The following is a 12,186-nucleotide window of genomic DNA, read 5'->3' as shown; positions in this document are numbered from 1 at the left end:
TTTCGTCATGCATCATCGACAACTGACATATTGACTGTAATACCACACTAGACCAAAAAATCGATCGACGAGAACGCATTTCTGTTAAAGAACTATTGATAGACGAAAGGTCATTGATTGAGTTTGTTTGCTTTACAAACTTGCTAAAACGTATCTTTTTATCCTTCCTTTTATCTCTGACCGTAGCCATTGATAGGCTAAGTCTGAAACACATTGTGCTAATGTTGGCGTGCTTCAAGTATCTATTCTGGGTCCAGCATTCTTCCCGAGATTTAGCAGTGATCTACCAAATCACATAAGATCATTCGTTGATATTTCTGCATAGGAAACAACAATCTATGGCGGTAAAAAGTTAATAATCAAGGTTTACTAATAAGTTAATAATCAAGTTACCGATTATTTATTTTATCTAAAACAAAGCGTTGTTTCCTTTCACCATGCTCAGATTATCACTATGTCCCATTAGAAGTGAATTTATCTTTACTTTAGGAATCCCCCCGTTTTAAACCGCATCTAGAACCTATTCTAATTCTGAAAGAGAAGACTTGCATAAAATCTGTTTATAAGGTGTTTGAGAAAATGGTTGAGCAAATCTGGTGCAAATTTATTTACTTTATTTGAGGACTGTTATCATCATCTTCATAATTGTTGTTTCATCACGTTTCGGCCAACTATTCCCCTGGCCCTCTTTAGGTAATTAACCGCGACGGGATAGAAATGCTGAATCTCTTAACCGTATCCTCAGTAATTACTACCTTCCATAGTTTTTGTCTCACCACATTTTGCTCATCTAATCCTCTGGTCTGCTTTGGGTAGGATTTAAACCGCTATTATCAGACAATGCTCAGCTGGAATCGTAGAGACTCAACGCCTCTATCCATTGCGCTAAGGGCCTAGAAGAGCGATCAAGGTTAGATATTTTGCTCTCATAAGTCCACGTTTTCATTCTTATCTGGTCTTTTATCATCGGGTTCGTAACGAATGGTATTATATATTATTTTTATTGGAATCGTTTGAGATGGGTAATGTGTATATTTATTTATTTATTTGCGAACAGTTAACTACCAAGGGAAATAGTTGGCCGAAACGTGGTGAAACAATAACTATGAGAATGACAGTCCGCAAATAAAATAAATAAATATAAAAATTCTCAAAGGGTTACAATAAAAGAAAAATAATACAATTCTACCATTTCAGAAATTATCTCACGCTTGACGCAATCTTTTATCTATATGAAATCCAAATACGCTATCTCATGTAGTGATGTTGTCATATTTAGGAAGGTGCCACTCACAGCACTTTTTTGCCTTGACAAAGTACGAAACTGACTTCGAAACCTAATTGGAAATGTACTCGTTTCTACCTTACAACCCCTTCCCCGCAGAATAGACGTTCCTAGTTTTACTCTACTCTATCGTTATGTTCATGATAGAGGATCGTCTGGGCTCAAACCTAAGATTACCACTGTAAAATATTCACAGTACGACACCTCGTCTAGCTAACAAGTATTGTAAATAATTGTCCTGTGTTCCTATATGTACTTGAAACTAAACGAAATTTCCATGAGCAGTTTCTTTCCAGAAACCATTCATCTGTGGAATACATGCACTTTGTTCTGCTTCCCAATTGATACAACAATCGTTTTCAACTCCAGTGTTTATAAACTTTTGTCTTTTTAAATAATCAATATATGACTAGTATTAACCTTCGTTTCGAATCCTCAAGGGATTATCTAATTGTTAACCTGATAAATTTTTACCCCTTACCCTTCAATGAAAATTTTACGTCTAAAACAACAATTCTTTATTAACATTAGAATCAAGTACGTACTAAGACGGAATACCGTTGCCATACCTAGTTTGGAGTTGCTCAGTTTAAACCCAACTTCGAAACGTAATAGGCGATACCTTTTTTTCTTTCCTGCAACATCTTTCCCAAAGAAGAGAGGTTCCGAGCCTGTTTCTGCTCTATCGTTATTTTCATGGCAAGTGCTCGTCTGAGCTGCAATCTATGGTTCCTCCCTTGCCAAAATTTCACAAACATTCAATTAGCTACAAACACTAACTGATTGAATATTCCAAAATAGAAAAACATCTACACAATTTAAAATGAATCTGGTTTAAAAATGATTAAAATCACCCACACACACACATATATATACATATATATATATATATATATATATATATATATATATCAGCAGGCCGCCCGGCAATCCCCGGTCGTAAAATACGCTTAAATATGATATGTTAATTAATGCAGACTTCGTATTGATTATTATATTATATTGGACCCAATATATGGTACATTATTTGGGGTAATTCCGCCAAATCCGAGGGTAATTGCGCCAACTTAAAAAAGTGCTCTTTATGTGTTGTTACCAAAAGAGCACGTTTAGCTTATTGGCACAATTACCCCAAAGTACGGTAATGATTTTTAAAGTATTGAAACAAATGACTTGTGCGCCACCACCGAAAATCGAAACCAACACGTTTAGCTTACGATTTACTTTTTCCTTTGATGTTAATGCCTGAGCTATAAAGACATCTTTTCGGCAAGGCTAAAATTAAAATATTAACCAATAACTCTTACGTTACGCATACATGCATACTCGTAATGCCGTCGTTCAACCTTCACCTGGCAAATTTCAATTTTTTTCATGTTCACACTTTGGCAGCGATTTTCCCCCAGCTAAAAACCAAATATAAAGTTTCGCATGGGTTCGAATACCCTATATATTAAGTTTCATGTCTGTAGATAAAAAACTGACAGAGGCGTTTGGTAGACAAAATTTTTAAACAAGTATATATGTACATACATAAATATATATAGAAAGAGGTTTGTGTTTACTTTCACCTTTTTACGCAAATATTATGCAAGTATAATTTTTGTGGAATATCTGAATGGATATAGTTACATGTATAATTTAACTAAAGATGATCATCTCATAAGCAAACAGAAAAATAGGGAATTAATTAAAATAAATGTTTAAAAGAATATACAAATAAGATAGATCTTTTGCAGATGAATTCAATTCCACAACGCATATATAAGAAAGTTGTATTTCCTTTTTTAAATAAATAGAAAAAAAGATGTATATCAATACACAAAAAATACAACTCTCTCTCTCATTATATATATATATATATATATTATACACACACACTTCAGAATAAAATTATCAAACAATCCGCTGGTATTATAAGATTTACAAGATATTAATAGCAGTAATATTCTATAAGTATTATCCCACCTAAATATTTGCTAATATTTTCTTCTCTGAAGAGATGGTAGACATCGAATTCCTATAAGATAAGGAGTTAAAATATTTCTAATGTATTCTTTGTCTTACATAAAATAAAAATCTTTTGATCTGAAACTTTAACTTAATTACGAAGCGTAAAATCTTTTAATCATTTATGGATTACATACAAAAAGTAAAGCTATTCAATTTGAATGACATAATGCAAGCCAATAAAACAATTCATCTAGATCTCGACAGAAACGACATTCATAGAAACAACCGTTACTATTAACAATACACATTCATTCTTTCGCTTTTATATTCATAATCAATTTTTACATAAAATCTTTCAAGGTTTTCACATCTCTGATGGAAAGCAAGGTAATATCCATACAAACAGTCTTGTTTTGTTGGTAATGACTCCCTCCTCGCTTCTCACGCCTACCTAACGTCTAAGACTTTTTAAAAGACTTTTTCGATTGTTAGAACTTTATTCAATAGACTCAGCTACATTTAATCGTGATTTCTTGCAATAAATATTGGGTTCGACGTAGTGAAATCCTGGTGTAACTTTGTTAGCATTCACTTAGTTATGTGTAAATTGATAGTTTGTCAAATTTTAGTGCACTATCGAATGAACAGGTTCATTATCAGCTCATATCGAATTAAGAATAGACCGAAGTGACAAAATGACGAAGTGAAATTTCGAAAATAAACCGGTTACCAAGAAAGTTGATAAGTAGAGATGTTGCGTAAGGTTATGTGAAGTCAAACATGACCAAGTAGATTAAAACAATGACACATGACGTCACAGATATCGAGGGTGACAGGGATCCGGAAACAAGGCCAATCACGCTGTAATAACTGAAAGAATAACTTTGAAAATCGACAAGAGCGAAATGCCTCCTAAGATTTCCGTTCGTTTTGTCTACCTATTTATCTTTAATAAGATATTTAATTTGTAAAATGAATTACTAGTATCTACTAAGGTGTGAACTGTTTCTCTCTAGAATAAACCTAATGCTAAACTTCCAACAAACGTCTAAGTTTCCTTTTCTGTACACATTGACAAGTTTTATCTGGGTAGCTCCACTGATGACCATAGTCTATATCTATAAGTATATTTGCGTGAATTAAAACATTTCAAGATAAATAAATACCTGGTAAACGTTAGTCAGAAACTGCGACTAATTAGAATATTTAAATATTAACATCGTTTCTTTGCTACGTACAAATCCTCAAAACACTAATCATCACTATAATACCGTATGAGTCCGAACATTCTATTACTGGAATTTGTTTCTCCGATATTTTTCTAGTAAGACTTATTTCTAGAAAGAGAAAGAGTACTTACAGGAGGGACCACGTGAAGGTTGTCAGCATCCTAAGCGAAAGTATTTTTTGAGGATCGAGCTGGATTCGAACTTGGAACACCCACATCGTAATTTCGTGCCATTAACTTTACCACCTCTCCTCCCACGTTGCTAATAATAGAATGTAATAAGATGGAATGAAATGGTTGTTTTAAAACTATTTTCAAAATTCTAATTTATGTCATTTGTTGAATCGTTGCTGTATGTGTTGTGCATCATTCCTTCATGTCAAATGAATTGAATGATTTTTGTCGGCATTCGTTTCCCCAATATCTTTCTAGTATGATTTTTTCTCGAAAAACATTGTATATTCACAGGAAGTGTCACGTAAAGATTTGCAGTATCCTTAAATAATGGGCAATCAACCCCCCCCACTATCCAACAATTATGAGGTTGTTTGCAAGGCAACCGAGAAGGATAACATGCTTGCCAGTCGATTTGCTTCAAACTCCACATTGGACCCAGCAAACCACCCCCACCCTTACTTTCCTTTGCTGACTGACGCCATACTCGATGATCTGAAAATTACCTCTTCTCAAGTGCATAATATCATAAAAAAAAACCTAGACACCTCAAGAGCATGTAGGCCCGATCTCATTCCGGTTGTGCTATTAAAAAATGCTTCGCTGGGATTGCTCCAGTACTCTCCAAACTATACAAAAAATGCCTTAACGAATCTTGCGTTTCTGACCGTTAGAAAACTGCTTCTGTGGTACCAGTTTACATGAATTCTGGCGAAAGAACTGAACCATTAAATTATCGCCCAATTAGCCTTCTCCCGCTTTTTGCCAAAATATTTGACTCCATAATTAACCAGGCTCTAGTCCAATACCTTACAGATGCTAAACTTCTGGCCGATCAACAATATGGGTTTAGGCAAGCCCGTTCTAAAGAAGATATCCTAACTGTAATCTTTGAACGTATATACCACACACTGGACAAAGTAGGGGAGGTTAGAGCGGTAGCAAGACTTTTGACAGAGTATGGCACGATGATCTTCTCTCCGGAAAATAAGATCATATGGTATCACTGGACGAATACTTAACATAATTAAATCCTTCTCAAATAAGTAAAGAATCCAGGTTGTTCTTGACGGTCGTACATATAAACAATGTGATATAAATGCGGGAATACCTCAGGGGTCTATGCTTGGACCATTATTATTCCTAATATTCATAAATGACCTCCCTGATAAAATTGTCTCGGAGATGGGTATATTTGCGTATGACACCACGCTCTATAACAAGCAGGAGAGGAAAACAAATGAACACATTTCTAAGGAAATGGCAGAAACACTAGAGGAAGAACTCCAATTTGTAGTGAAATGGGGACAAAAATGGATGGTCATATTCATTGCTGCCAAAACTAAGCTTGTTTTCTTCAATAATTACAACAAACTTTCTCAACAACCAATAGCTAAATATAATTTACCTGAAAGAACTTCCTTGAAACTCCTCGGCTTAACGTTCACATGAAATATGAGTTGAAACAAATACATTGAGAGCATTTCCAGGGTCGCTGCGAGGAAGTTCAGCTCTCTCTACAATGTTAGAATGTTACTTACGCCTGAAAGTTTGTTTGGTTGTTTTGTTTTACGGCATATCAACCCCTTTTCAGGTTATTTAATGCCGAATACAGTGATTTTGAAGAAATTTTTTAATAGAATATATATTTTTTTCCAGTCGGTTTCTGTTTAACCCATAGTTGGGACCCTAACAGGTACTACCACTCCGGATCAGAGTGGGCCTAGGAGCAATGGCAATTAAGGGGTGGCTTGACACTCCCAAAGCCCGCAAGCTGGGGCCTCACCATCGGATATAGTTTAAGATCATATCCAGGGCCTACGCCTGAAAGTATCCTCTATCTCTACAAAGCCACCATTTGCCCATGTATGGAGTATTATTGCCACATTTGGGCTGGTGCATCTGCTACTACTCTCTCGCTCCTGGACAGGGTTCAAAAGAGAGTCACCGACCTGATAGATCCTGAATTCTTGTCTAGGCTTCAGCGTATGCCCCATCGACGAAATGTTGTTTGCCCTCTGCCTGTTCTACAAGTATTTTAATGGTGGATGCTCTGACGAACTACAAGCCCTTGTTCCTCTCTCGACGTAAATACCCCCGACAAACCCGACAATCAGCTAAATCCTACACAATAGAGATCCCTAGATGTAAAACGGCCTTCTACTCTAATAGTTTCTCCCCTAGAACTTCTAGACTCTGAAACTCCATTTCAGGCTCCTGTTTTCCCAACTGTAGTGACATGCAGAAGTTCAAATATAATGTGAACAGACATCTTGCTGCTCAACACTCTACATAGTATCCCTGCAACTTATGTCCCTGATAGTAGCCCCCTACATTAAAGATGCACTGTGCTTTGTTTGGGGCGAAAATCGAATTTTAAAAAATGATAATGCTTTTGTGGAATGAACTGGATTCGAACTTTATTCATCCAGGTCGTCAGTCTGTATCGTTAACCACGGTCACTTCTGTTGTTACTGTGTATACTTACTTGTATTTTTGTGCATCTATGTTTACATATCGGTGTGTGCGTGTGTGGTCTGTGTCTAATAATGCATTAGTTTTTATTTGTTGTTGGTTTTTTTTTTTGGGCGTATTCTATTTTAAGTTGTGGTTTATTCTATAAGGAGTTGAAATAAATAATGTTACCCGGATGTTACATGTTGGAAAGTGTAAACCTGTTTTGCTTGTTTGTGGTGAAATGTTTGGATAGTTGCCAGTTGTTTTTCCTCGTATGCGAGCCATGATAAAGTATAAGCAATTATTTGAAGTGTTAATATGAATTATGTATAAATTAATAAAGTCATCATTAATACATTCCAACTTAAATCCTAATGTAAATTGGAAAACTGGAATCAATTAACCTATCTATGGCGTAGCGAGCATGGTGTTCTGCAGTCAGGCAGTTAGAACAGGGGTTAAAAAACATACACTCGAAACTTTTTCTAGTTTAAGCTATCTTTTAGTTAGCTTCACTATTTTGGGGTCCTTCCCAAGCTGAGAATTCTTTCTTATTAAAATATTTTAAATCATAACATTCTACTCGCAACGGTTACAGACCGTCAAACCAATAAAAGACAAGTAGGCAGGAGAGATCAACCGATTAAAGAGATATAATGTAATGTATATGACACAAAGAATATAAACGCATTATATTATATTATTCCGACAGGTGGAACACTTTTTTATCGGTTTTCATCCGGGGTTAAAATTGAAAAATTGGTAGTGGGGAGCGGGGTTATCGAGCCTCAAAATGTCGAGCAGTGATCCGGTTTTTGTATTTGAAAGGACGCACACCACAGGAGACTTTTGATGAAATGAAAGAAACTTATGGTGATAATGCCCCACTGTATGACCTTGTAAAACGCTGGTATCGTGAATTCAAACACAGCCGGAAGTCTGTGGAAACAGCTCCCAGGCATGGTAACCCCCTTTCTGCCATTGATGAGGCATCTATCCGTCAAGTTGAGGCTGCCATTTTGGAAGATCGGCGCATTACTATTCGCCAAATAGCCCAAGATGTGAAGATTAGTACAGGGTCTGTGGAAACTATCATTCATGACCGTTTGCATATGCATAAGGTATCTGCCAGATGGATCCCCAGGTTCCTCACACCATTCCAGAAGCGAGAACGCGTCGAGTGCTCGAGGATAAATTTGGAGATGTGCCAAGAAGATGAGGCAAAGTTTTTCAAAAGACTGATTACACAGGATGAAACCTGGGTCCATCACTATGATCCAGAGACCAAAGCCCAGTCAATGCAGTGGAAGCACTTGGACTCACCACCTCCAAAAAAGGCAAGGGTGCAGCCCTCCGCTGGCAAGGTCATGCTCACAGTCTTCTGGGACCAGGACGGAGTAGTGATGACAGATTTCCTGGCAAAGGGTACCACAATTACAGGAGCATATTAGGCTTCACTTTTGAGGAAATTAAGGGAAGCTATCAAAATCAAGAGGCGGGGCAATATCAACAAATGTACCTTCCTCCTGCAGGACAACGCTCCGGTCCACAACTCACATGTCGCCAGATCAGAAGCACGGGCGTGTGGTTATGAAATCCTCCCCCATCCTCCATACTCTCCTGGCCTTGCACCCTCTGACTCACCTCTTCCCAGCCATGAAGTTGTTTTTGAAAGGAAAGCGTTTTCCAGATGATGCAGCCTTGATTTCTGAAGTCACGTCATGGTTGGAGGACCAACCTGGGGTGTTCTACAACAACGGTCTCCAGAGCTGCATCAAACGATGGGTTGGTTGGTTGGTTGTTTTTGTTTTACGGCATATCAACCCTTTCTGGGTTATTTAATGCCGAATCCAAAGATTTAAGAAAAAAATTTTTTTAAAGAATATATTTGTTGTTTTCACGTCGGTTTCTATTTAACCCATAGTTGGGACCCTAACAGGTACTACCACTCCGGGTCAGAGTGGACCTGGGAGCAATGGTAATTAAAGGGTTGCTCCACACTCCCCAATGCCCACAAGCTGGGGCTTCACCACTGGATATAGTTTAAGGTCATATCCAGGACCTCAAACGATGGGAGAAAGGCATAACTCTGAGTAGTTCCCATGTAGAGAAAGACTAATAACTGTGCCAAGTTTCGTTGCTCTACTGCTATGGGAAATGGGTCAGGGGCATTACTTATTGCATGCTCCTCGTATATAAAGTTATATTTACGTATTTTCTGGTTTTATTATATAATTATGCCAATTCATCTGCGACGTCAAGATTGAACTTTGACCAGACAGTTGTTTTCTCTTTTGGTTTGTGATTTTATTAATACGAATCCATTTCTTTGCAAATCGCCTTCAAATTTTGACCCGTGTAGGTTTTTTTATTCGAAAGTCTTCATCTAGTCTCCGTCTTTCTTAACTGGCACATAAAGAGTTTTATTTGTTTTCATTAAATATTGACATATTTTCTTAACATTGTTTAAGCTAATAGTTTGTTAATTTATAACATCTATTTAAAGTGCTTACTGGGTGAATATATTTCCGTTTTTTAATTACTATAAACCACATTTAATTCTTTTTTATTTACATTTTCGATTTCATATTTTTCTTAAAATTTAAGAATCCTTATTAACATGATACAATTAAGGATTCGCTTAAATTTCTGCAATTACATCTTTTACTATATCAACACGAGGAAAACGAAAGCATTGTTTATAATTAGTCACTAAAATTAAAGCTGGGCATCTGCAAGTTTCACTTTCTAATCATTTTAATTTAAAGATTAATTTTAAATATATAGAGAGATATAATAGACGTTGGGAGCATGTCTCTGCTTTATTGTTATTTTCATAGCAAGTGCTCGTCTGAGCACCAACGTATGGTCTCCCCTTGCTCAACTTTCACGAAAAACACTCGTCTAACTGAAACCTCTATCTATAGTTTCTCACACTCTTTATCTGTACCTAAACCTAAACGTGAATTCCATGAACAAAGCTTCTTTATTAGAATTGCACACCTGTGGAACTGTCTTCCGTTTGCCTGCTTTTCAGCTAATTGCAATATGGTCGTCTTCAAGTCCAACATAAACAAGTTCTTGATGAGCCATCCCCTTAACTCATCCAATTTACCAAATTTCTATTACTAATGATTACTAAATATTGCCCCATTGACTACTGTACACTCATTAACCCGCATTTTCGAGTGGCATCCGGACTTTGTATAAGTAATTACTCCTTTGTAAAAAAAAAAAAAATATTTTCTTAACATTATTTAAGCTAATAGTTTTCTATTTATAACATCTATTTACAATTTCGATTCCATATTTTTCTTAAAATTTAAGAATCCTTATTAATAAGATACGATTAATAATTCACTTTTAATATTTCACTATATCAACACGAGGAAAACGAAAATTAAAGCACGGCACGTTCTAATAATTTAAATTTAAAGATCAATTTTAAATACGTATTAGTATTGATCAGGATATACTATGAAACTGTTTTTAAAAAATAAAATAAAAAAATAAAATGAAAATATAAAAAAATATGGTCACTAATGAACAATAATTTACGTATCTTAAATGCACATTTACTAAAAAAACAAAATACGTCATTTCATGAAACAACGTATAAAATTAAAATCTAATAATTTAAATAACAAAAAATTAACGCATGGTTCCGGGAAACTGCTTCAAAAACGAATAATAATGATTAAAAAAAAAGAATAATATAAAAGAAAATGGCCACTGATGTCTTAACCAATAATTTACGCATCTGAAATGCACATTAACTAAAAACAAAAAACACGGCCACCAAAATATGGTTCCTTTAAATTGCTTCAAAAAAGGCTAAATTTGGCCTTAAAAAGGCTTATCTGTCAAACCTTTAAAAGGACAAATGTTCAAGACAATATGGCTGCTTCATTCTTTGGCTTCAAATGTCATATATTTAATCTGATAAAATGATTTAAAAAATAATAAAAATTAAACCTTTTCTAGCTTTACTTCAGTTTTTAGGTATAGTAATGTGTTATATATATATATATATATATATATATATATATATATATATATAAAGTTTTTTTAATGGTTTTATGTCTGTCAATTTACGCCGCTAAACTATTGCATTTATGTATATATTTATGTGTATTTATGCACATGTATTTATGTATATTTATGTGTATTTATGTGTATTTATGTATATATTTATGTGTAGAAAAAAATAATATAAATCTATTTACGAATAAATAAAATAAGAAAAACATTCCGTAAATTATCGATTTAAAACGAAACTATTATGGTTTTGTTTTTATTTATTTACGCATGTGCATCGTGAAACGGAACAGGATATACGGTTTCAACGCCCAAGCAAAGCTATTTGAGATTTATAACATAATAGATAGACACATGGAAATTTGGACGTTGATTACTCACATAAGTTCATCTCATTAAAATCCATTATTGTCACAAAATCTACGTTACTTTATTACTTATTGCTTTCTCCAACATAAAGATATTACGTCAGTAGCATAAACCATAGGCCCACAAAGGACTTTCAGTAAAATGCAGACGACATTTTAAGCAATTTCAGTTCTGAATCAAACAATCTCTTAACACGTCATTCGCTGTTTGTTTTTATTGCACTATACGTGTATTATTACGACCGATATTACATGGGTTGAAATTAAGTATATGTTTATATAATCTCTTCCTATTTTATGGTTAATATTTTATGTGCTTTACATCTTTCGAACCAGTTAATTATCGATAATATATTGCATTTTAATAGTAAATATATATAAAAATTATATGTGCTTATATAAAAACTACGCACATATATACCCAGCAGGCCACTCGGCGTTGACCGGTCGTAAAATATGCATAAATATTATATTTTAATTAATGCAGATTTTTTTTAAATTATAAAACAGAAATACCGTAGGTATTTTACTAAACTTTAATATCCTTAATTATTAAAAATGAAAAAACAAACAAAGAAACTGAGACATGCGCATGTCATATTTAAAAACAGTTCACTTCTTGTAAGTAAAATAAAATATTCGGGTTGAGATCGAATCCAAAATCTAAAGACAGTAAGTCAATT

At 34.8% G+C, this 12,186-nt stretch overlaps 1 protein-coding gene across 2 annotated transcripts in view; it reads right to left on the bottom strand.

Annotated features, from left to right (window-relative positions):
- The window catches only part of LOC145277598 (allene oxide synthase-lipoxygenase protein-like), a 258,552-nt gene that overhangs the window by 116,179 nt on the left and 130,187 nt on the right, over window positions 1-12,186 (bottom strand). The gene's annotated exons all lie outside the window — the stretch shown is intronic.

Source organism: Euprymna scolopes, chromosome 6 (genome assembly GCF_053919585.1).
Source record: "Euprymna scolopes isolate OS-2025 chromosome 6, ASM5391958v1, whole genome shotgun sequence".
NCBI lineage: Eukaryota > Metazoa > Mollusca > Cephalopoda > Sepiida > Sepiolidae > Euprymna > Euprymna scolopes.
The sequence above is the reverse complement of the archived record's forward strand: the minus strand, read 5'-3'. Positions and strand labels throughout refer to the sequence as shown.